This window comes from Panthera pardus, unplaced genomic scaffold (genome assembly GCF_024362965.1).
Source record: "Panthera pardus isolate Hobbes unplaced genomic scaffold, ASM2436296v1 HiC_scaffold_10, whole genome shotgun sequence".
Taxonomy (NCBI): domain Eukaryota; kingdom Metazoa; phylum Chordata; class Mammalia; order Carnivora; family Felidae; genus Panthera; species Panthera pardus.
Genome location: NW_026526655.1, coordinates 53,912,473 through 53,934,986, shown reverse-complemented (window position 1 = coordinate 53,934,986; position 22,514 = coordinate 53,912,473). Strand labels below are relative to the sequence as shown.

Sequence of the window (22,514 nt, the reverse complement as noted above, 5' to 3'; positions counted from 1 at the left end):
TTGTGTAATTGCTACTTGTATAATACTTGTTGTGTCTTTTTTTGTAATTAATGGGTTTTGGTATTCCCAGCCTAAGCTCTCTCTTGTAAAGATTCCTCATCAACCCTTCACCCCCAAATGGTTTGCACATCCATTGATGATCATTTCCTAAGGTGATTATTTCAAAAAGGGCTGCAAAATAATGGTGGCTTAGTTTTTTTCATGCCTTTTGTAAATATTGGCTGGAATTCTTTTACAAAGTAGACATTTTTCTTACCAACTCTTTGGTTAACTTGAATTACAATTTGTCAGAAAAGGCAAGATAAATATTTGTTTCTTCCCTTTATCAACCATTTTTTAGAATGACTTTATGCCCTCATATCCTTGACTCAAAGAAGTTTTTGGTTTTTACTCTTTGATTCATTATGCATTCATGGGTTTTAGTACATTGATGTGTTCCAATACATTTCAATTTTTTTTATTCTGTCATATTGGTTCCTGTGTCCTTCTGACACGACTCCAGTAGTTTTTGATAGTTTCCTTGCTTTCTGCACATTCCAAGCTCTTGTACATTTCCTGCCCCAGTCTTAGAAATAGACATTTCTTTTCTGAGGAGCCTGATTTCTTGTGGTGGGAAATTGTTCTGCCCACAATTTGAACAAATTCTATCTCAACTCAGGAGAGATTCTCAACCAGAACACTCTGAGCACTCATAGGCTACAGATGAAGTACAAAGTACTAGCAGCCAGTATTGAACTATTTCTTAGAGCAAAAGTTGCCATCTTATTACAGGATCTGTTGGGTTATATGTGTACAATACAATCTTTACCATATCCTAACTCTTTATTGATTGCCTCAAGCATATGAATGAGTGACTGTCTACCAGACTACACACATTTTATATATTAGTAGAGAATGGGGCAGATCCAGGTTTTCTGGGATCTGAAGTCTAATTGGGAAGAGGACTCTCTTTTAGAAATAAATGTAAAATTTCAAAAAAAAAAATTAAACAAGAAAGTGAATATTTACTTGACAAAAAATCAATGCAAATTATAAGTGTAAAATGGCTAAAAATCACAAAAATCACAAAATATGAAAAATAACATGATTTTATTAAATTATTCCCACTTCTGGTTTTGTACTCTTTTGATCACCTTTTCTTTTTTTTTTTTTGATCACCTTTTCATATGATAATGATTTTGTGTATCATTCTATAGATGGATCAGAAAGAGAATCCAGTCTTTCCTTCAGTATGGTTGACCAGATTTTCTTTTAATTCTTCATAGTTGGAATGCACAAAAGCTTGTGACTTAACAAATAAATATTCTCATATCTGTAGCAATACTATGCTTTGTGCCTGACTCAGGAATTTTTGATAAATCCTATCTGAAGCAATTCACATCTAAAAAGGGAAAAATACATAACATTTATAATTGTACACACCAGTATATTATCTAGTAGAGTTCTGACAGGAGAGAACTTGCATTATAACTAATGATCAATTAGACCTCAATCATCCAGTTACAAGTTTACATCCCTGGTGATTGAAGTAAATTGTACACAGGTTAGTTTTTGGTTCTGTACATTTCAATCATTATTTATTCTCTACTGCCTATATACTTCCGTGGCTTACTGTAGAATACATTTAATAACACAACATAGACTCTGGCCCCGCTGGGTGACCTGGCCAAGTATGTGACAGGACCTAGAAGCCATTTCTTTGCTGGGATGGTGGGCAATAACTTAATTATACACAGAAGCAACTGCAGACCCTATACAGAGTCAACGATACTCAAAGTAAATGTATCTCCCAACCTTCGTGTTCCACGCACACAGCTACCTCTACTTCCACTCAACATGAGGAAAACTAAGATGGACGGGAAGTTTTAGTGGAAGGAAACTGTGGTTCTAACCAGTTGTGATTAAAATACCACATTTCAGCAAATATTACAGAAGCATATGGCCACCTGAACATGCAGTTCAGGACCCTCCTGGAGTCCTGGGAGGCCCACACAAGTGACAGACCCTGAACTGTAAGCTTCACAGTAATTCTCTGTCTTAAGAGAATCATCACCTCACTCCTTAGTCTTTTCTTTCCCAATGGTTAATCAAAACAGAATCTTTCTGTCTTAGAACCTTTTCACAGTTCCTTGAACATTTATGGAGCATCCTCTGACTCTTTGGCCCCATCCTCAGGTGACCTTACTGCACACAGAGAGAAGTCTGTGCTTTCCACGTTCAACACATACTCTTCACAAACCCTCCATGTGAATGCAAACGTATCATAATCTTGCATCTTGAAAACAATCCCCATGTGTGACAAAAGACTGATAGTGTCAGATATAATGTTGCTTTTATCTGAACTCTTCACTGGTGGGATCAAAGTTTATATGAACATAGGTCATAAGAAGCTGTTTGTGGATTAAAAAATACGGGACATCTATATAAATATATCTAGCTACTTGTGACAGTAACCCAAGAGTACCACAAGTAAAAAGAAAGAAGGGGTAGCAAATGATTTCTAGCTATTATTTTGGTTAGTGCCATAGCACACTCACCAGCAAGAGTAGCAACGACATTCTTGCTTTAGTTACAGTATGCTGTGCCTGTCAAGCCTGGAGTTGCCAGCAAGCATTTCAGGAAAATTTCCAAAGCTATTATTAGATGTAATACAGACTTTCCTATCTAGTTTGTAGCCCTGAGATCTCTGGCAGATGCCTTGGTGATTACAGCGGCTGTAATGCTCGGCATCTCGACAGACAGCCTGCCCCAGCACCAGCAGCAGCGACTGACTGGTGTTTTGCAGGAGGAATTTTTATTTTTATTTTTTAGATGCTTCAAAACAAGGACAAGGTCACTCTCAATGCCAGAACTTTTAGCGAAGCCATAACTTTCCCTTGTGTATCAAAGGGAAAGTACTGAAAGAAAAAATACAAAAACAAAACCAACAAAACCTGCAAAAAACAAAACCAGTTGCCAAGAAAATAAGCCTTTAAATATAGTGTTAGGAACGCTGGATACTTGGAACACAATGTTTCACATTTAAGACCAGCATCACCACCAGCACCACCAAAAATCACAGGTAATATTTATTTTGCACTTACTACTCATTAGGCACTGAGGAAAATATTTTATATTAAACTTTGCAGTATCCTGATTTTACACGTGAGGAGGACAAGACAGTCAAAGTATAATAAACCTGACCTGGTTGTAATCTGTAAGTGTGGGGTGGGTCAGGGTAGGGACCAGGGTTTACTCTTAGGCAACCTAATTGCAGAAACAATTTGTTAACTTCTGCTCTGTACCGCTTTACAGCACTGGTATGCTTGAAAAAACTCTTGATCCTGAATTTGGAACGGTAATAAAAATATAAGTTATTAGTATAAGAAAGCAAAATATTTATGCTTTCCCTCTGTTAGTTTCTAAACAGATCTTGAATATGATGATGACCACAGCACCAAAGTTTGCATACAGTTGGTTAATGTTTAGGTTTCTTAGCATTTAAAAAACAGCACTTTTTGCATATTCAAAAGTAGATTAAATCAACACTACTGGAAAATAAATTCTTAGATCAATTAGATTTCAAGCAAGTAAATGTAAACCTGTATTAAGTTGATAAGAAAAAAAGAGAATTGATCCATATGTAAGCTGTTTCTAAAAATATTTTGACTAACTAATTAACTAACTAACTATATCTAGAGGGACATATATTCTGCGGACAAAAAGAATGGTGGGAGAAACTAATGTAGCATCGTGTGTCAAAGACACTAAAAAAAAAAAAAAAAAAAAAAGTAGGAAATCTTGAGCTTGACCCAGTAAGTGTGTTGGTAGTCACAGTATTGGTGTAGCATGTATGGAACTGTTTTGTGTGCACTGCAGGACTGAGGAAATAGATAAATATATTGCTACTGGGGGTACAAGGATTGGGAGAAAGGGAATAGAAGTACAGAATGGGGTAAGGGGAGGAAGGACCCTATAATGCTAGAATAAAATTGATGGTAGTAGCATAGCAGTACTATACTATATAGAGCTATAACAGTACTATATACATATTGGTGTATGTATGTGTGCACATGTGCGTGTGTGTGTATGTATGTTCTAGTATCCTTTGAAAGGGCCTAGAAGCAATGACACTCCAGTAGTAATGAGCAAACCTTGCGTCCAGATCTAAGTTTTAGAACCAGGCCGAATTCTAAAAGGAAATTATGTGGGTATGCCACAAAGAATGTGCTCAAACTGATGAGGACACATCAAAGAGGAACAGAAGCCAACTCTGAAGGACCCCCACTGGTCAAATTTGGTACATTTGAGCAGTAAATGGATAATGAGAAGAATAGATTATAATAATATTGAATTGAAAAGTATATTCCTAAGTACATAGTGATACTAAAAATATCTTTTCTTAACGGGAGAGGAAGAAGGAGAAAAAAGCAAAGCAAATCAACTAATAAATGTAAACGGAATGATAGAAGTAGAAAACCAGAATTTGATAAGCACATAACAATAACCAAATCAGGTAACAGTCATCAATGGATACTAAAACCACTGGGTAAAAAAAGTGGGGAACTGGATAGTTGCACAGTCTCAGAGTATCACTATGAAGATTATATTTGTGTTACAAAAGGGAAAAAGTTGCTTTACAATGGAAAAATCATGCAGATACTACTTTTACCTTAACATCACCAGTAATGAGCACACTGATATCCTATGCCTCCTGAGAAGGACACAAGATTACTTATATACATATCCTGTCAAAATGCCTAATCTAAATCTAATCATGAAGAAACAATTTAAAAAAATCCAAAATGAAGGACATTCTGCAAAATTAAACTGGTCTTTTCAGTAATGTCAACATTATGTAGAACAGCGATACCTGCAAAAATAAAAAAGTTGGAGACCTGTTTGATTTAAAGGAGACTAAAAAAATATGACAAATAACACAGTATATAATCCAGACTGGATCCTTTAGTGAAAAAGAACGAAAGGAAATAATATTGTTTATAACAATATTATTGGGACTACTGGGGAAATATGAGTAGACTATTATATAACAGTACTCTATCAGTATTGCTCTATCAGTACTCCCAGGTATTTTGCAGAGAATGTCCTGTTCTTAGAATATCCATAACTGAAGCATTTAGGGATGAAGAGTCTAGGTGTCCATAATAATTCTCAAATGGTTTGGCATGAGAATATATATACGTATATATGCATATTAATGATATAAATGTATGAACATAAATAAGTGAAGCAAAAATCCATATTCTATATACTTTACAGAGTAGGAGAGCCAATACTTGTGTGGAAAAGTTAATATTAAGTAAATATTTAGGTGAGGGGGTAGGATGTAGGTGTTCCCTTGTACTATTTTTGCAATTTGATATGGTTTGAGATTGATCAGAATAAAAGTTGGGGGATATTACAATGAAACTGTAATGTTTAGGCTCCCTTTGAAAATAAAGATCTCAGCAAATTGCCAAGTGGGAGAATATATTGTTAGGGAGATGATGGAAGAGTAGACAACTACCTGAAACAGCTTCAGCTGAGCAGTGGAACTGAACAAGTGAATTCATGAGGTTCTACTTAGTGTTATAATTTGTAAACTAAGAAAAAATAGAAATAGGAAAAAATAATGGATGTTAGCTTGACTTGAATTTAAATTTTTAGTTTTTTTTTTTTTTTTTTGAATACAATGGTATGACAGCTACCACCTGAGGTCAAACTCATGGATTATTTAGTCTGAATTATCTAATCTCTAGTTCAAAAGTTATCAATGCATTTTATCCATCAAAAGATATATTTTCCCTTAACTTTTATTATAGCTCTATTAAAGGTGAATTTTCCATACTGATTCCAAGGGGCACATGCATCCCCAATGTTTTTAGCAACACCATCAACGATAGCCAAATTATGGAAAGAGCCCAAATGTCCATCTACTGATGAAAGGATAAAGAAGATGTGGTATATACACAATAGAATATTACTCAGCCATAAAACAGAATGAAATCTTACCATTTGTAATGACGTGGATGGAGCTAGAGTGTATTATGTATGCTAAGTGAAATAAGTCACCCAGAGAAAGACAAACACTATATGATTTCACACATATGTGGAATTTAAGAAACAAAACAGATGAACATAGAGGAAGGGAAGGAAAAAAAAACAGGGGGAGGCAAACCATAAGAGACTCTTAACTGAGGAGAACAAACTGAGGGTTGAAGGAGGGAGGTGGGTGGGAGGTGGGCTAGTTGGTTAATGGGTATTAAGGAGGGCACTTATTGTGATGAGCCCTGGGTGTTTTACGTAAGTGATGAGTCACTAAATTCTACTCCTGAAACCAATACTACACTAATGTTAACTAACTTGAATTTAAATAAAATCTTGTAAAGAAAAAAAAAACACATGGTATTTCCTAAATCCTCTTTGAATCTTTTTAAAAATTTTTTTGTTAGAGGTCTGTACTACCTACCATGGCAATGATTTCCATAATGTGACTACTGCATGGAAAGTAATTCTTTTTATTTATTATATTTTATTTGCCTCTTTAGAACTCCAAAGATTTCCCTTTGTGGTACTTCTCAGGGATTTGATGAACAAGTAGGTTCAGTCCTATCCATGTGCTATAACATTTTATAGTTTTCAATCATATTCCTTTGTGTTTCCAGCTTGAAGAAATGGCACCCTAATCTTTTTAATGGCCTTCGCTATTGCCATTTCAATGTCGTCTCACTCACTTTTAATTGCCCTTCCTCAATCTTCCCCATGAGTTAGTTATATTTTCTAGAGGCAAAACAACTAGAAGAGAACATAATTCTCTAAATATTTACAGTTTCATTTCTGAGACCTTGATTTCCAGCAGTTATTTATTTTTTTAATGAAAGATAGCCTTTGTTTTTAACTGTAACTTAGTTTAAGCTACAAGGGACAAATTGGCTTTTCTTGTAGTAGAAATGGACTCTTGGAAATTACCACTGTATAAATATAAAATAGAAGTCAAATTTTATCCCTCAAAAGTGTTATGTTACACATGCACACAGCAAAATTGAACTTCTATGGTCTCTAAACATTCAGGATCTATTTCTGATACTTAAAATTTTTTTTAATGTTTATTTTTTGAGAGAGAGAGACAGAGAGAGACAGAGATAGAGTGGGGGAATGGCAGAGAGAGGGAGACACAGAATCTGAAGCAGGCTTCAGGCTCCAAGCTGTCAGCACAGAGCCTGACGCAGGGCTCGAACCCACGAACCACGAGATCATGCCCAGAGTGGAAGTTGGACGATCAACCAACCGAGCCACCCAGGTAGGTGCCCCTATTTCTGATACTTTTACTCTTATAATATAATCCTCATATGCAAAGGTTGAGAGGCAAAAAATCATTTTATAGCCTGCTTGTCCTTATAGAGAAGTCTTGCCAAACACAGCAAAGCTTTTCCAACCCTCATAGTTGGTGAGCCAAATGAAAGTCGAGCCCTTCCATCTCAGAAGTCACAGTGATCAGAGGGTCTCATGGCCTGAGACGCTTTCAGCGTAGGTGGGAAGAAGACCTAGCTGTCAATGGTTATCTGCCCCCATTCATCCTTGGAATGAGTGTGAGCAACATGTAGCTCTCTTAGCAGCACAGCCTCAAAGAATTTGATTCAATTCTAGCCTGCAAGTTATTGAGAACAGCATCTTGCAAGGCTGTAAGAAACCATATTAAAACTGAAGACTGCTTTAGAATGAAATTGCATTTTCAGAGATATTGAAAACTAGTCTGAAAAAAACATTTGAAACAAGACAACTATACTTAGAGATATTATAAGCCACACATCCTTTGGGACCACAAAATCATAATATTAGAACTTGGAGGAATGTTGAGAAATTATTTGATCTGGTTTTCTACCTTGAGCCACTTGTAACAGTAAATGTTTTAAGAGAGTAAATAGGATTCTGTTTTTGGAGATCTCTAGGGTATAAGGCACATCTTCCTCCCTTCTAATGGTCAATAATGTTCTTCCCCTTCACCCATGTATTCTCATGCCTTAACAGCCCTATCCTCATTTTTTTCCCCTTCTCATAGGGCCTGTGTTCCACAATGATCTTATTCTTCTCTGAATCAATATGCAGCATAATCTATCTGCCAGTTCTCCAAGAGTGATCTGTAGACCCCTACAGGTCTGGAGAGATACCTCAGGGGGTCTGTGAGTTCAAAACTATTTTCATAATCCTAAAACTTTTTTGTGTGAGCCTTTTTCACTTTGTTGACATTTGGACTGATGGTACAAAAACAATAGTGTATACATTTGCTGATCTTCGAGGAGCAAAGGTGGTGGCACCAAGCTATAGCATCAGTACTTGCCTTTACCACTAATACTAGTTAAAAATTTTATTTTTAATCTTAAGAATGGCTTTTAAAATGCAATAAAAATGTTTAATTTCATTAAGTCAACCCTTCAATAAACATCTGCTGAATATTCTATGTGACAAAATGGAAAGTACACATAAAAAAGCACATTTTCTGTCCACAGTAGTATCATGGTTGTCTCAAAAAAAAGAGGCTCTGTGTGATTGAGCTATGAATTGAAATAGACATTTTTTTCATGGAACACCATTTTATTTGAAAGAGTGGCAGACGAACTGTAGTTTTAGGCTTGGCAATTTGGCAGACTTTCTTTAAAAAAAAGAAGTGAATCTTCAAGGGAAGATTAATATTTTGGAAAACTATTATCACCACTGTGAGTTTGACAGTCTTGCAAGATTTTTCTGATGAGACTGATATTAATCTTAATATTAATGAACGTGATTTTTCGATATTATATAAGGAAATGTGTCGGTATTTGAAGGATCTTCTTATCCCAGGAAATCAATATTTTTCAAATGACTAATGAAGTATGTTATGGAATCATGAAGAGTTGTAAGATCCATTTAAAGTATAGACAGATCAATGCATTTCTTATAGTATGAAAAGATCACTGATACGGTTTCAGACTCCAACGTTGCTACTAATATTTGAAAAACGACCACTTATTAAATTCAAATGAATATCAAATTCAAAGGGCTACTACACAACAATAAAAAGAAATGAATTACTGGTGCTTGTAACAATAAGAATACATCTCAAAGAATTTATGCTTTGAGACAGTGAAAGAGGACAGTAATATACGGTTCTTTGATATAAAAGTTTGGAGAGGGCAAACTACAGTTATGGAGAACAGCTCACTGGTTCCCAAGGGTTAGGGGTAGAAAGAGGGTGTGACTACAACGGCACAGCACAAAGGAAATTTTTAGGGTTACAAAACTGAATTGTGATTGTACTTATATAAATCTACATATATATGAAAATTCCTAGAACAATAAAAACAGCCCATTTTACTCTTAAAAGAAAAAATCATACAGCACAATGTTAGCTCACAGAAGATACACAATAAATGTTAGCTACATACATGTAGGAAATTCAAAATCCTGAGTGCCATTTTCAAGCCCCTTACTTAATCTGATTCTTTGATTAGATTCTACATTTGTAGATAAACAAACCCCCAAATATTTCCCCTGATGATACTGAAGCTCAGTCACATTTGGGAACTGCTAGTCTTGTGAAAATAAAGGGGAAGCTCAAATCCTGAAGTTTGCTTCCAGTCCTGCTTCTAACCATAGGAAAGCAAATATAATCCATTCAATCATCACTGTCCGCGATACCGTGAAGTTCTATTTGTCAGTACTGCCAGAGTTTGATGAAGGTACTGATAGCCGTTAACTTGTGATTGCTATATCCATGCCTTGTGCCAAGATCTATCTGTACTCAGTTCTCTCATTTGAATCTCAGAAAAATCCTACCAGTGAGGTCATATCATTTTGAGATCACATAGCTCATAGTCAGACCACAAAAGGAATGCGTGCAGCCACTGTGTGAAGCGAGCTCTGCGTGTAAGTTATCAAGGCCCAGTATTTACTAAAAATAGATGTAACAGGAAAACTTCCTTTTATCCTATATCCTGTAAGTCACAAATCTTTTGAAACTCACTTTTGAAGAATTTTCTATTTTAAACAATTTGTGATCAAAGATTTACTCTCATTGTGGAAATTCGAATCAAGATGTCAAATTCTTCAAAGGTAATTTTGGCAACTATGTATTCCTATCATTTCTTGGATTATGGGTAACAGGATTGGAACATTAGGCTAAAATAAAACATGAAGTCTAAGACCATCATCTAATCAAACTAACCTGCTCATGATTCATGGACTCCATCATACTCCAGATCTCCCATTTTCCCCCAAATCATCCTTTTTGGCATCTTTCCTATCATAGTGTGTTTGAAACCTTAACATAGGATATCACAGACTTAAATTCTGTTACATCTTACAAAGACCACATGATTTTTTTAAAAGTTTGTTGTAAAATTTTAAAAAAAGTGTAAAAAAATGCACTTAATTTCTCATTATTTATTGGCAAGCAGATGCTTTCATTTGAGGCAGTGTCAGCCTTGTGTGCAATTCGTTAGAGAATGAGACATCAGAATTTTCAATGGTAGGAGTTTGGTGGAAAATATTAAAATACTATGGTTGCACACCATATCACCACCTTATTAGACTTACAAAGCAAATGGGAGAACCGTCTGACTTCACTCTGGCTCAGCAGAGCATCCGGACAACTTCTGTAACTTCTAGGAGGCGTGCAGTGTGCACGCAAGCTTATGAAGGAGAAACTCTGACAGAATGGTTGAGGGACGCTGACCTTCTCAGGGCTTATTCTCATCTGGTTTTTATTCCTAATTCTTGGACTGCTGATACAAGAAAGCCATCACTGTCAAATAACCTTCTATCAATCTGGGGAAACATCAGCACATCTCACTATCTTTTATGTATTTGATGTACTTAGTAATAATAAGAACTAACACTGACTGAGGTCTATGTGTCAGGCAAACTGCTAAGGGTTTCATATACACCATCACATAAGAGGGAGAGTTTTGAGAGAGTCCCTGAGAAGCAGTTACCCGCCCCGCCCCCCGCCTTTTTTAATGTTTATTTATTTGTGTGTGTGTGTGTGTGTGTGTGTGAGAGAGAGAGAGAGAGAGAGAGAGAGCGCAATCTGGGGAGGGGCAAGAGAGAGGGAGACACAGAATCCGAAGCAGGCTCCAGGCTCTGAGTTGTCAGCATAGAGGGTGACGCAGGGCTCGAACCCATGAACCATGAAATCATGACCTGAGCTGAAGTCGGATGCCTAAATGACTGAGCCACCCAGGCGTCCCTACAGTTACTCTTTAAAAAAAATTTTTTTTGTTTATTTATTTTTGAGAGAGAGAGAGCACAAGTGGGGGAGGGGCAGAGAGAGAGGGTGACTCAGACTCCAAAGGAGGCTTCAGGCTCTGAGTTGTCAAGACAGAACCCGATGACCTGGGAGATCATGACCTGAGCTAAAGTCAGAAGCTCAACTGACTGAGCCACCCAGGTGCCACCCACTCCCTTGCCCCTGAGTAGCAGTTACTCTTGAGACTCAAGCTTTGTGCTCCCCAAACAGTTCATGAGGATCCACAAAGTGCCAAAAGCCTAGAGACTGCTGATGCCCTCTGAAGTGGCTTCTCTATCCTGACCTGTTGAAGCCCCCTCTTCCTATAAGTCCTAGTTCAGGTTCCACGTCTTCTATAGAACCTTCTCATCAGCCCAGCTGGACGTGTACTTCCCCTTCTTGGAGTATAGTAGAACAGGGACTACAGACAGGTGTCTCTGGAGACCTGCAGGGCCAGACCTGTGCCCCTTTAGGAAGGGGACTCAGAAGGGAAGGCCTTATGAAACTGTACTTGTATACACATCCATGTACATCTTCTCTCTGTAGAGGAGACCAAAGGTTTTCTTTGATTATTAAAGGGAATCATAACCCTTGGGGTTTATTTAAGAACCACATTAGGTCTAATCTGTTCCATCTGGTCTGTTCCACTGCCTTCACCACATATCGGCATCTTGCCCCCGATAGCGAAAACACTGCAATGTTTTCTAGCCTGCTCTCCTGCCTCTGCCTCGATCCTATATTCCATCCTGCACAATGCTGCTACAGGGATCCTTTAAACATGCAAATCCGATGTTATATTCGACTCTGTGTCCCGTTACACACTTAACAGTGTGTTGGGCACAAGTAGTGCTCAATAAATATCCACTGAAGAAATGGATGGCTAAATGAACTCCTGCTTACAGTCTGAGTCTTCAGCTGAGGACCCCAATATAAACCTGACTTGCTCCCTGTGATACCGAAGACCTTTGGCCTTGGCACTGTAGTAAAAGTGTAATGAAATACAGGCTACTGTGCCAAGACAACATCACAATCTCCAATTTGTGAAGGAAATACATTAACAAAATATATTCCTAGTTTAAATGTCATAGATAAACAGATTACCATACGGTTAGTAGGTGAGTGGCATTGAGTTCATTATTATTATGGTTTTAAAATATTTTTTATTGAATTTTTTTTAGAATGGCCAGGAATATCTTCCTTTGAGAAGAAGATTTCAATGAATATACAATTTTAATATAATTATAGATAAAAGCAAAGCTGTAATCTAGAAGCAGAAAACCTTTAGCAACTAAAATTTCACACATTTTTTTTTAGTTGTTAGTGTCAGATGTCACAGCTTTGACTTTTTTTTAAATGTTTATTCATTTCTGAGAGAGACAGAGAGACAGAGAGAAACAGAGCATGAGTGAGGGAGGGGCAGAGAGAGGGAGACACAGAATCCAAAGCAGGTTCCAGGCTCTGAGCTGTCAGCACAGAGCCCGATGCAGGGCTTGAACCCATTAGCCGTGAGATCATGACCTGAGCTGAAGTCGGACACTTAACTGACTGAGCCACCCAGGTGCCCCAATGGCTTTGACTTTTAGACAGAAGAAGACTGCTTGCCCTCCAGGTAAGGCTGATATAAACTTGTCCTAGCTTCCAGAAATTCAAATTTCCCATATTACATTTTATCTATATGTGAATAGAATGCTAACAGCTGTGAGTTTCTGCTATAGTCTGGAACATTCCCCAGAGAAAACTGATCAGGTTTCCTAGTTAGCACAAAAAAGCCTAGGAAACCCTAATGTGGCTGAAGTTGTCCCTATAATAGCCTAGAATGCTCAAGTTCCCTGAACCCCAAGATGCCTTTCTTTCTTTCCTTTTTTCTTTTCCTTTCTTTTTTACCATCTACATGTGTGAAGACATCTTTGTTTCCTCAATTCTTAGAATCTATATTTATTGGTTTCTTCCCAGATAACTTTATATATTTTTTTTCTCAATAAAATGCATTTATTTTAAAGAACTGTCAAGTAGATTTCCATATGTGGATGCTGTTACATTATTTTTTCCCCAGTTTCATGGAAAAATAGTTGACATACATCACTGTATAAATTTAAGGCATACAGCAAGACAGTTTGATTTACATATATTGTGAAATGATTACCACAGTAGGTTCAGCTAACATCTATCTTCTTATAGAGCTACAATAAAAAGAAAAAAGGAAAAAAAAATTCTTCTTATGATGAGAACTCATAGGATACTCTCTTAACAGCTTTCCCTTATATCACACAGCAGTGTTAGCTCTAGTTGTCATGATGTACATTATATCCCTAGTTTTTATATATCTTATAAGTGGAAGTTTGTACTTTTGACCTCTTCAGTTGTTTTATGTCTTGGATCTTTGTAAATGATGTTCTATAAACATGAGGATGGGGTGCAGATATCTCTTTGAGTATGTTTTGTTTTCTTCGGATATATTCCCAAAAGTGAAATTCTCGGATCACATGGTAATTCTTTTTAGTCTTTTGAAGATCCTCCATACTATTTTCCATAGTGGTTGTATCAAGTTACAGTCCCACCAACAGTGCAGAAGGGGTCACTTTTATTCTCATCCATGCTAGCATTTGTCTTGTCTTTTTGATGATGGCCAATTAAAAAAGTTTGAAGTGACATATCATTATGGTTTTAACTTATATTTCCCTAATGACTAGTAATGTTGAGCATCTTTTCGTGTACCTGTTGTCCTTTTGTATATCTTCTTTGTAGAAATTTCTATACAGGTCCCTAAAGCCCCTTTAATCTTAAAGCCAAGCCAAGCCATGTCCAACCTGAAGCTTCTAGCCTGGAGCTGCTCACACCTGTCTAGAGCCCCCTGGCTCCTGACGTGCATACCATACAGCTGTCTTAAGACTTACAGATCACTAAGCTCCAAATCATCAAAAGGTGATCCGAAAGCCATAATCTCCTGCTTTATGGCCGTGGTATTGAAGTAAGGTTTCCTTCAATAGCAGCTATACCAAAGACAAAAAAGAGTAGGTATGTGGTTGAGAAGATCCCAGGGATGGGGGAAAACAGAACAGGATGTTTACGTCTACAGAGTATGTGCATAAATCTTATAAGTTAAGGACTACCTACATAAAAAAGCCAAAACAAGTGCTAACATCATTATAACTCAATAAACAAAATAGGAGGAGCGCGTGTAGCTCAGTCTATTAAGTGTCTGACTCTTAAGTTCAGATTAGGTCATGATCTCACGGTTTGTGGGTTTGAGCCCTGCATCAGGGTCTGTACTGACAGAATGGAACCTGCTTGGGATTCTCTCTCTCCCTCTCTCTGCCCCTCCCCTGCTCTTGCTCTCTCTCTCTCTTAAAATAAATAAATAAAACTTTTTTAAAAATTGAAAAAAATAAAATGTATAAAATGGAAAACTATGATCTATGCAGATAGAAATAAACTAGTGGAGAAACTAATGAGGAATGGGATATTTTTATGGTTTCACAGTAACTCCCTACAAAATGCTTACTAGTTGTAAGGGGAAATAAAAGAGTAACTCTATGGTTGAAAAGCTGGGAAAACACCAACTTTATGAAGTAATCAAAGTGAACATCATCACTAATAAGAGAAATTAAAATCACCTGAGACCTTGCAGGATTCAATCAGAGGAATGTAGCATCGATTTCATATAATTCCTGTCCACAATTTATAACCTAAGGTTAATCAGGAGGAAACATGAAATAAATCCAAATTGGCCTATTAATTTTCAAGAGTCAAGATCATGAAAATTAAAAAAAAAAAACAAACAAAAAAACCAGAGAGAGAGAAACCACTGGCAAACTATTCCAAATACAGGAAACTAACCAGACATAGTAACTAAATGAAATGAGAGATTTTGAAACAGATTGCTTTACTATAAATAGATCTCTTAACTATTAAGACAACTGTTAAAACCTGAATGATGTCCAAAGAGAAGAGGTAGGAATTCATCTATGTTAATTGCCCAACTATATTGATTGTATTCTAGTTTACTGACTTGTTTATAAAAAATAAATACAAAGATATTCCTAGGTAATAGGAAACTCACTCAGAAAAATAAATGTTCTTGATATAATATTATATCTTTCCTAACATTTGATTTTATCAAAAATTTTAGTCCTTCTATGGAAACGTACATCAGATAAACAAGATACACCAGATAAAATACTAAGTGAAAATATGAAAGTACAGAATATACCATATGCTACTATTTGTGTGCCTGCAAACATATATATGTATGTGTGTTTGTGCGTCTATGTGTGTTTTGTTTTAGTTTTTTATTTTGTTTTACTCTGCAACAAAGCATAAAATCTGTTAGCAAAGTTTGTTTGGAGGAAAGAGGATTAAGGACTTGGGGGAGAGGAAAGAAAAATTTTACTTTTAATTACATATCTTTCTATATTCTTAAATTTTCCCATGTTATATTTTAGTTTAAACATTTTTAAGTTAAGCTTAATAAAATAAAATCAGTACAAAGTAAAATTTTAAAACATAATTCCAATCATGATATCTATTTGCATCTCCCAATACAAGTATCCTTCCTCTCCACTTTTCCAGGCTAGGAGTAAAGAAACATCATCCCTGGAGACCCAGTGCTTAGCACAGAGCCTGGTATGAAGGAGGCAATAATTACATATTATTGAATAAATCCATGAGCCAGTAATTGATATACATAACCATTTCACAGCTATATGATTTCATCATTGTTTTCTTTTTGAGGCATAGAAGACCTGTGAGTCTTGTCATGTCTGTAATATGTTGTCTATACTCAATGTAACAAAGTTCTTCTCTGAAGATTCTAGAAGACCACAAAAGCAGAGTGAGAGATTTCACTTGGAAAGACTGTATGTTAAATAATATGTTTTTGAAGAAGGGAGGATGTTTAAAGTATGAAAGAGAGAAATAAATTGTGATTCCCATCTGATGTCCATGTTTACAACATTGGTCTATGGAAAACTTTTGCTTTATAAATAGGGTTTCTATATTCAGAGATGAACACAAAAAATGAGCATTGGTGAGAGAAGGTGCCATACGTTATTCAAGATAAGGGATGCTTGAAGATAAATAAAAGGATGAAAACACAAAGACATACATTAATTTAACTGCATAATATAGGAAAAACACATTGACTTGCTTAAATAATTCTCACTTTAATATCTTCAGGATGCATGTCTTTTCCCAAGATTTTTTTTTTTACCATTTGAAGAAAATCTGACAAAAAGGTCAAATTAAGGGGCGCCTGGGTGGCTTAGTTGGTTAAGCGTCTGACTCAATTTTGGCTCAGGTCATGATCTCAGGGTTTATGAGTTCAAGCCCCATGTCAGGCTCTGGGCTGACAGTGTGGAACCTGCTTGGGATTCTCTCTCTCTCTCTTTCTCTCTCTCTCATTCTCTCTTTCCCTCTCTCTCATTCTCTCTCTCTCTCAGAAAATAAATAAACTTTTTTTTAAAAGTGACTTTCAAAAAAAGGGTCAAATTAAACACGTTGTCTGTAAAGTTAGGTAACTAACATAGGATAAGCTATTTTTTTTGAGATATAATTGACATGTAACATTATATTAGTTTCAGGTATACAATATGATTATTTGGCATTTGTAGGGATAAACTTATTTTTAAACAATATGTAAATTATATTTTGAAACAGTATGTTCCAGAATGTGTTTTCAGATAAAAAAATTTCTAAATGTAAAGCAATGTATTTAGTGGTTAATCTGGAAAAAAATACAGTTACTAAACATATATACTAACAGTGTCCAAAAAGTCTAGAAACATGGGTAAAATAAGATATGTGTTGTACTTTTTTAGGTTAATAATTGGACATATTGCTTTGCATTTAGAAGTACTTCACCTAAGGGGTGCCTGGGTGGCTCAGTCAGTTAAGCGGCCGACTTCGGCTCAGGTCATGATCTCGCGGTCCGTGGGTTCGAGCCCCGCATCGGGCTCTGTGCTGACAGCTCAGAGCCTGGAGCCTGTTTCAGATTCTGTGTCTCCCTCTCTCTGACCCTCTCCCGTTCATGCTCTGTCTCTCTCTGTCTCAAAAATAAATAAACGTTAAAAAAATTAAAAAAAAAAAAAAAAGAAGAAGAAGTACTTCACCTAAAATGTGTCTGGAGGCTGAAGAAAAGTACACCAAACAAAATATTATAAAATATAGCTAACACACAGTATAAAAATAAGTTTATATTTTTCCAGCCTCATGGACATACTATATTATACAGTACATAAGCCACTCAATCTCTTTTACTATAATGAATGAACGAGCAAAATTCCAATAAGACAGTCTCTGAGACTAAGTTTTTTGTGAGAACTCCAAATATGATGTATAACTTGGTAAAGGATGTCAATGTTGCTCTGTAAAGGCTTCCTAGGTCCTTGGTGGTAAACCTATAGCATCATAATACGTGTATGGATTGGTGTTAAAGTAGCAGCTAAGGTGTGAATCCAATCACTGTGGATATCGTGGAAAACTTAAAGAAGATTATTGTCCTCAGGGAAAGTGGCTAATATTAGTTTCCCTTTTCTTTATCAGGGACACCTCTTCGTAGAAAAAAAATAAGGGAGGAGCACCTGGGTGGCTCAGTCAGTTAAGTGTCCAACTTCAGCTCAGGTCATGATCTCATGGTTCGTGGGTTCAAGCCCCACATCAGGCTCTGCACTGACAGTGTGGAGTCTGCTTGGGATTCTCTCTCTCTCTCTCTCTCTCTCTCTCTCTCTCTGCCTCTTCCCAACTCATGCTTTTTTTTTTTCTCTCTGTCATAAAATAAATTAATAAAACTTAAAAAAAAGAAAAAAATAAGGAAAAAAAGAGTCAGGAAGAAATAAAAAATACATTCCATAGGAGTGTTTCTTCCTATTGTTTAGAAAGACAGAGCTTCATTGGGCATGCCAAAAACGTACTATCAGAGAAAAGTTTTAGTCTTAGTTAGACAAAAACTAGGATTGTTGAGCTTCCTTTCAGCATATCAGGTGATTACCCAACTCTGGCTTAGACCAAGCATTTCTCATAGCTTTGGATATATAACAACGGCTATGACTTTATAGGTAGTAGTAGAGTCCGTAGTTGCAACTGCTCAGATACATAAATAATGCCTACCACTATTAGGACAACTTTTTCATGATTATGTGGTTTCAGTTTTCATAGTTTCAGTGAGCATTTTTCCAGAGTCCAGGTCTATACTACTAGTATAAGGTACATGTTCAATGATCTTTAAAACCATAATTCCTACTGAATCCCCTAATTGAGAATCATGTGGTTTATTCCCAGTGTTAACATTGAGCTTGGAACTGTTTCATGTGTGTTTCAAAGAGTTGAATAGTCTGCCAGTAGGATTCTGGGAAACACTACTTTTACAAGTAAGTACTTATGGAACTTCTATTAAATAAAAGCAACACATTACTAACAGTGAGGCTTTAAACTGCTTGCCTGAGCAGCCAGGAAATTGGGCGCTATGGTTATTACTGTAACTCTCATAGTCAGTCTCATCCTAACAATGGAATCATTTGCTGGACTCATAGACCTTGACACTCAGCCTTTGTAATTTGCATATCTGCTTCCCAACTAGATGAACAGTACCCCGAACACTAACATATTTTATTAATTTCTCAATCGCTACACATACAAGCATATAATAAATACTCAGAAACAATTTTTTGAGTGACTGACAACAATGATACTAAATAGAGTAACATAAATACCTCATATATTTATTTAGTAATCTTGACAGTTCAGAATTCAGCTAAGGTCCGGAAAATGTGCCTCTGCCCACTCCCACCCCCACCTCTCAGAAAAGCATCAGAAGATTAAAGATCCTTAAGAGAGTCCTTGAGGTCTCAAAGTCTAGCTTAGAAAAAACTTAAGACATAAACTCCTTAAGGGCAGGAGGATTTTCTCTTTGCTTACCTCAATTTTCTCAGGGCCTTTACTGCGCAGAATAGATGATCAATAAAAATGTGTTGGGCAAATGACTACAGTGATGGTTATGCCTTTTCTAAATGAACAGAGAAATGAAAATAGTTGAATTCAGAACTAGGTGCTAGAGTTGCTACAGACATGTACAGCTGCGACACCTGCCAGTCAATGTCACAGAATACCAGCAGACCATAAAAACGCATGGTCAAAAATGCAGAAGTACGGCAAGTTGGAACCATTCTTTTTTTTTTTTTAAGTAAATTTTTATTTACTAATTTTTGAGAGAGAGAGAGAGAGAGAGAGAGAGAGAGGCAGAGAATCCCAAGCAGGCTCCGTGTTATCAATGTAGAGCCCAACACAGGGCTCAAACTCGTGAACAGTGAGATCATGTCATGACCTGAGCTGAAATCAAGAGGCAGACACTTAACTGATGGAGACACCCAGGCACCCCAAGTTGGAATCATTTCTTTTAGAAGCAAACAGATCCCAACCCCTCACTAGACTCTGTGGATTACCACGACATAGTTCAACAATTAACATTTGCATTAAGGATTCTGAGTTAAAATTTTAAAATGTCTAGAACATTAAAAAAAAAAAAACACAGAGGAATATGATGCATTAAAGGAACACTTCCATCAGTTATTGTTCAAATTAAATCCTGGATGGGAAAGATGTTTTGAAATAAGTTCAGGAGACCATGCGTGCTGGTTGTTCTCTGTTTGCTCCCAGATCCTTGCTCATCCCAGATTCTTTGCCCATTCTGTATGGGAAGAAGGGAGAAGTTGGAATATTCCTTTCAGTCTTCCTCCTTGTCTGCATTTGGCAGTGACATCTTGCCTATGATAACAGCTTTTGTTGAGTACTATCCTTTACAGCCTCCAATTTCAGCTCTCACCAAATTTAGACACCTCCATTAACTCCCTCTCCTTTCTCCTTCAGGAATGAGAGAGTTTGTGGTGGGTCAGTAGGAACGATGACATCTATCGGTGACTCCCTTCAAACTTACCATACCACTGCAAACATCCCTCATTATACTCTCTTTGAAAAACCCAGCTGATCATGCTTTCAATCAAACTGTTTGACCCACCATAGAATAGTCAGGTCCTTCTTACTTTGTATGAGACTTAAAACCAATATATCAGGCACAGGTCAATTATCAAACCAATCCATCTCTATTTCTTCCATCCACAGGAAAGTGACCTACAAGCCTCAAGAAAGTGGTAAAGAAGGAAAAGCCAAGGATAATATGTGGCCAGCAGCAGCAACATGCTCTTGTTTCAGTAATACCCAGGCTGGTGAACAAGTACAGACTGGCTAGTGACTGGCCCACATCAATCAAGGACACTTTAATCTTTCTAAAGGGATGAAAAATGATTGGCGATGCTTCTCTGAATTATTTTGAAATATTTCTGTAGAAAGAAACAGAGAAATGCACATGGGTGAGAGGAGGCAAAAACAATTTTAACAGAAAAAAGTCATTGGTCTGGCTCCACGAATTTTCAAGTATACTACAGAGGAAGATCTTGTATTTGGTGACTGAGAGATGCATACAGAATTAAGGGATGGAGTAGGGGGCATTGCATGACCTTCCAGCACACATATATACAAGTGTGCCACATATATAGTGAGTGGCCTGTCACCTGGGCCAGGTCTCTTGTCTACCTACCTGAAAGAGAAAGAAGCACAGTGAATGAATAGAAAGAAGTAGTGAACTGGGTTCTAATTCCAATTTTCCTAGATGACGTGTTTTGGTTAGGTCACTTTGTCCGTCTTAAGTGAAATAGGGATGATGAAAAGTACCATATTAATTTCTCATCATGCTGTAGTTCCAAGTCTGTGAAGGTTATTCTAACCTCTAGGGGGTGACACTTTTAGATTTCCAGATTTGGGGAAAAGGTTTCACTGGTCAGTCCTGAAAGGGGCTATCTTACAAATCTCAACATTTCTGCTGAAACATTTGTCTCCTAATATCTTGAAAACTTTCAGATTCTTCCAGTGAAATGGCAGCAAGTAGACATGAGATGATTCTGTATGGGTGAGAGAATATCTAGTATACACCAGAACTTCCAGGGTGTCATTTAGTAGATATGTATTCTTATTCTTAATCCAACTTTGCAGCCCAATGACTTTATGAAGTCAAAAATTCTCCCCCAAATCCTTTTGGAGTATGATTTTTGAAGCATATAGAGACAGAATCTGAGCCAATATACTTTATTTCAAATAAGGTTCTTTGATTTCTAATATGCTTTTGAAATGTGACATCTGTCTACCTTGTGAAATTCTGCTCTCTCAGCTCCCTGGAGAGCTAGGAAGAGTATTAAATAATTGGATCCTTGTTGCTTTCTGAATTCCACTACTTGTGGGCCATTTCTGCTGGATAAGCATGTTGTCTATCCATAGCATTCTCTTAATTCTGCTCCTCAAACTCCTATTTTCTGCTCTCAAAGCCAAACTCTGGGATGGAGAACACTACTCCATGGTTATTTGTTATTAAAGGACTTCTATCACAGAAAAAGGGAAGCAATGTTGATAAGATAAAGTACCTAAAAGGAAGATAAGCTGAAAAGGCAAGGAGGGATGTCATGCATTTCAGAGTTGCTCATTTATTCTGTTTTGCCACATCACAATCCTTACAATGAAAGCACTCTTCCTTCTCCATTGGATTTTCATCTGTAGAGTATTTAATCTTACAAAGTTAAAAAAAATCAATAACCAGGGAATATTCAGTAGTTTAGAGTTTTAATATTTATCACAAAAGCAGAGCAACCACTTGTGAAGGGGTGGGGAGAGACAGAATTACGGGCACTTCTTTAAAAAACAAAAACCAAATATAATCTTCCCCAAAGTTGTATCGATACTAAAATTCACCCAATTTCACATGAATCCTCAAGATTTGTATCGATAGCGAATTTCACTCCACTTCACTTGAATTTTCAAATTTGAAATACCAGCTGATTCACACTACTTCCTTTCAGTTAACTTTTCTAGCCTACAAATCCATACATGTTGGTGAATACCTAAAAGCAAATATTATCTATACAGAGACAGGAAATGATGACATTACTGGCAAAAGTGATGTCATAAACAGACATCAATTCCAAAGGATACTGAGTTCTCATGGTACTAGGGGAAATAAAATAATGACTTCACAGCTGAATAGAATTTAAATAAAACATATTTCAACAAAACTGCCAGAAAAATGAATCATTCTACATTAACAGGCTACATTAGCAACTAGATATGTTAAAAGTTTAATTTAGCAGAGGACTGCCTCTGACCAAAAAGAGTTTAATTTAGATTTTATCTGTCTTTTTAACTTAAGTTTATTCATTTTTGGTAATCTCTACACCCA

General features: G+C 36.6%; 1 protein-coding gene and 1 long non-coding RNA gene across 9 annotated transcripts in view; one reads left to right on the top strand and one right to left on the bottom strand.

Annotated features, from left to right (window-relative positions):
• ZNF385B (zinc finger protein 385B) overlaps positions 1-22,514 on the bottom strand; it is a 400,092-nt gene that overhangs the window by 168,896 nt on the left and 208,682 nt on the right. The window lies entirely within an intron of this gene.
• Positions 1-22,514, top strand: part of LOC109273911 (uncharacterized) — a 69,686-nt gene that overhangs the window by 42,205 nt on the left and 4,967 nt on the right. The window contains exons 3-5 of one of the 2 annotated variants that reach the window (XR_008423832.1): positions 8,039-8,163; positions 18,562-18,606; positions 20,354-20,457. This is a non-coding gene — a long non-coding RNA (uncharacterized LOC109273911). The remainder of the gene's footprint in view (positions 1-8,038; positions 8,164-18,561; positions 18,607-20,353; positions 20,458-22,514) is intronic. The other variant, XR_008423833.1, reaches the window with a different exon arrangement.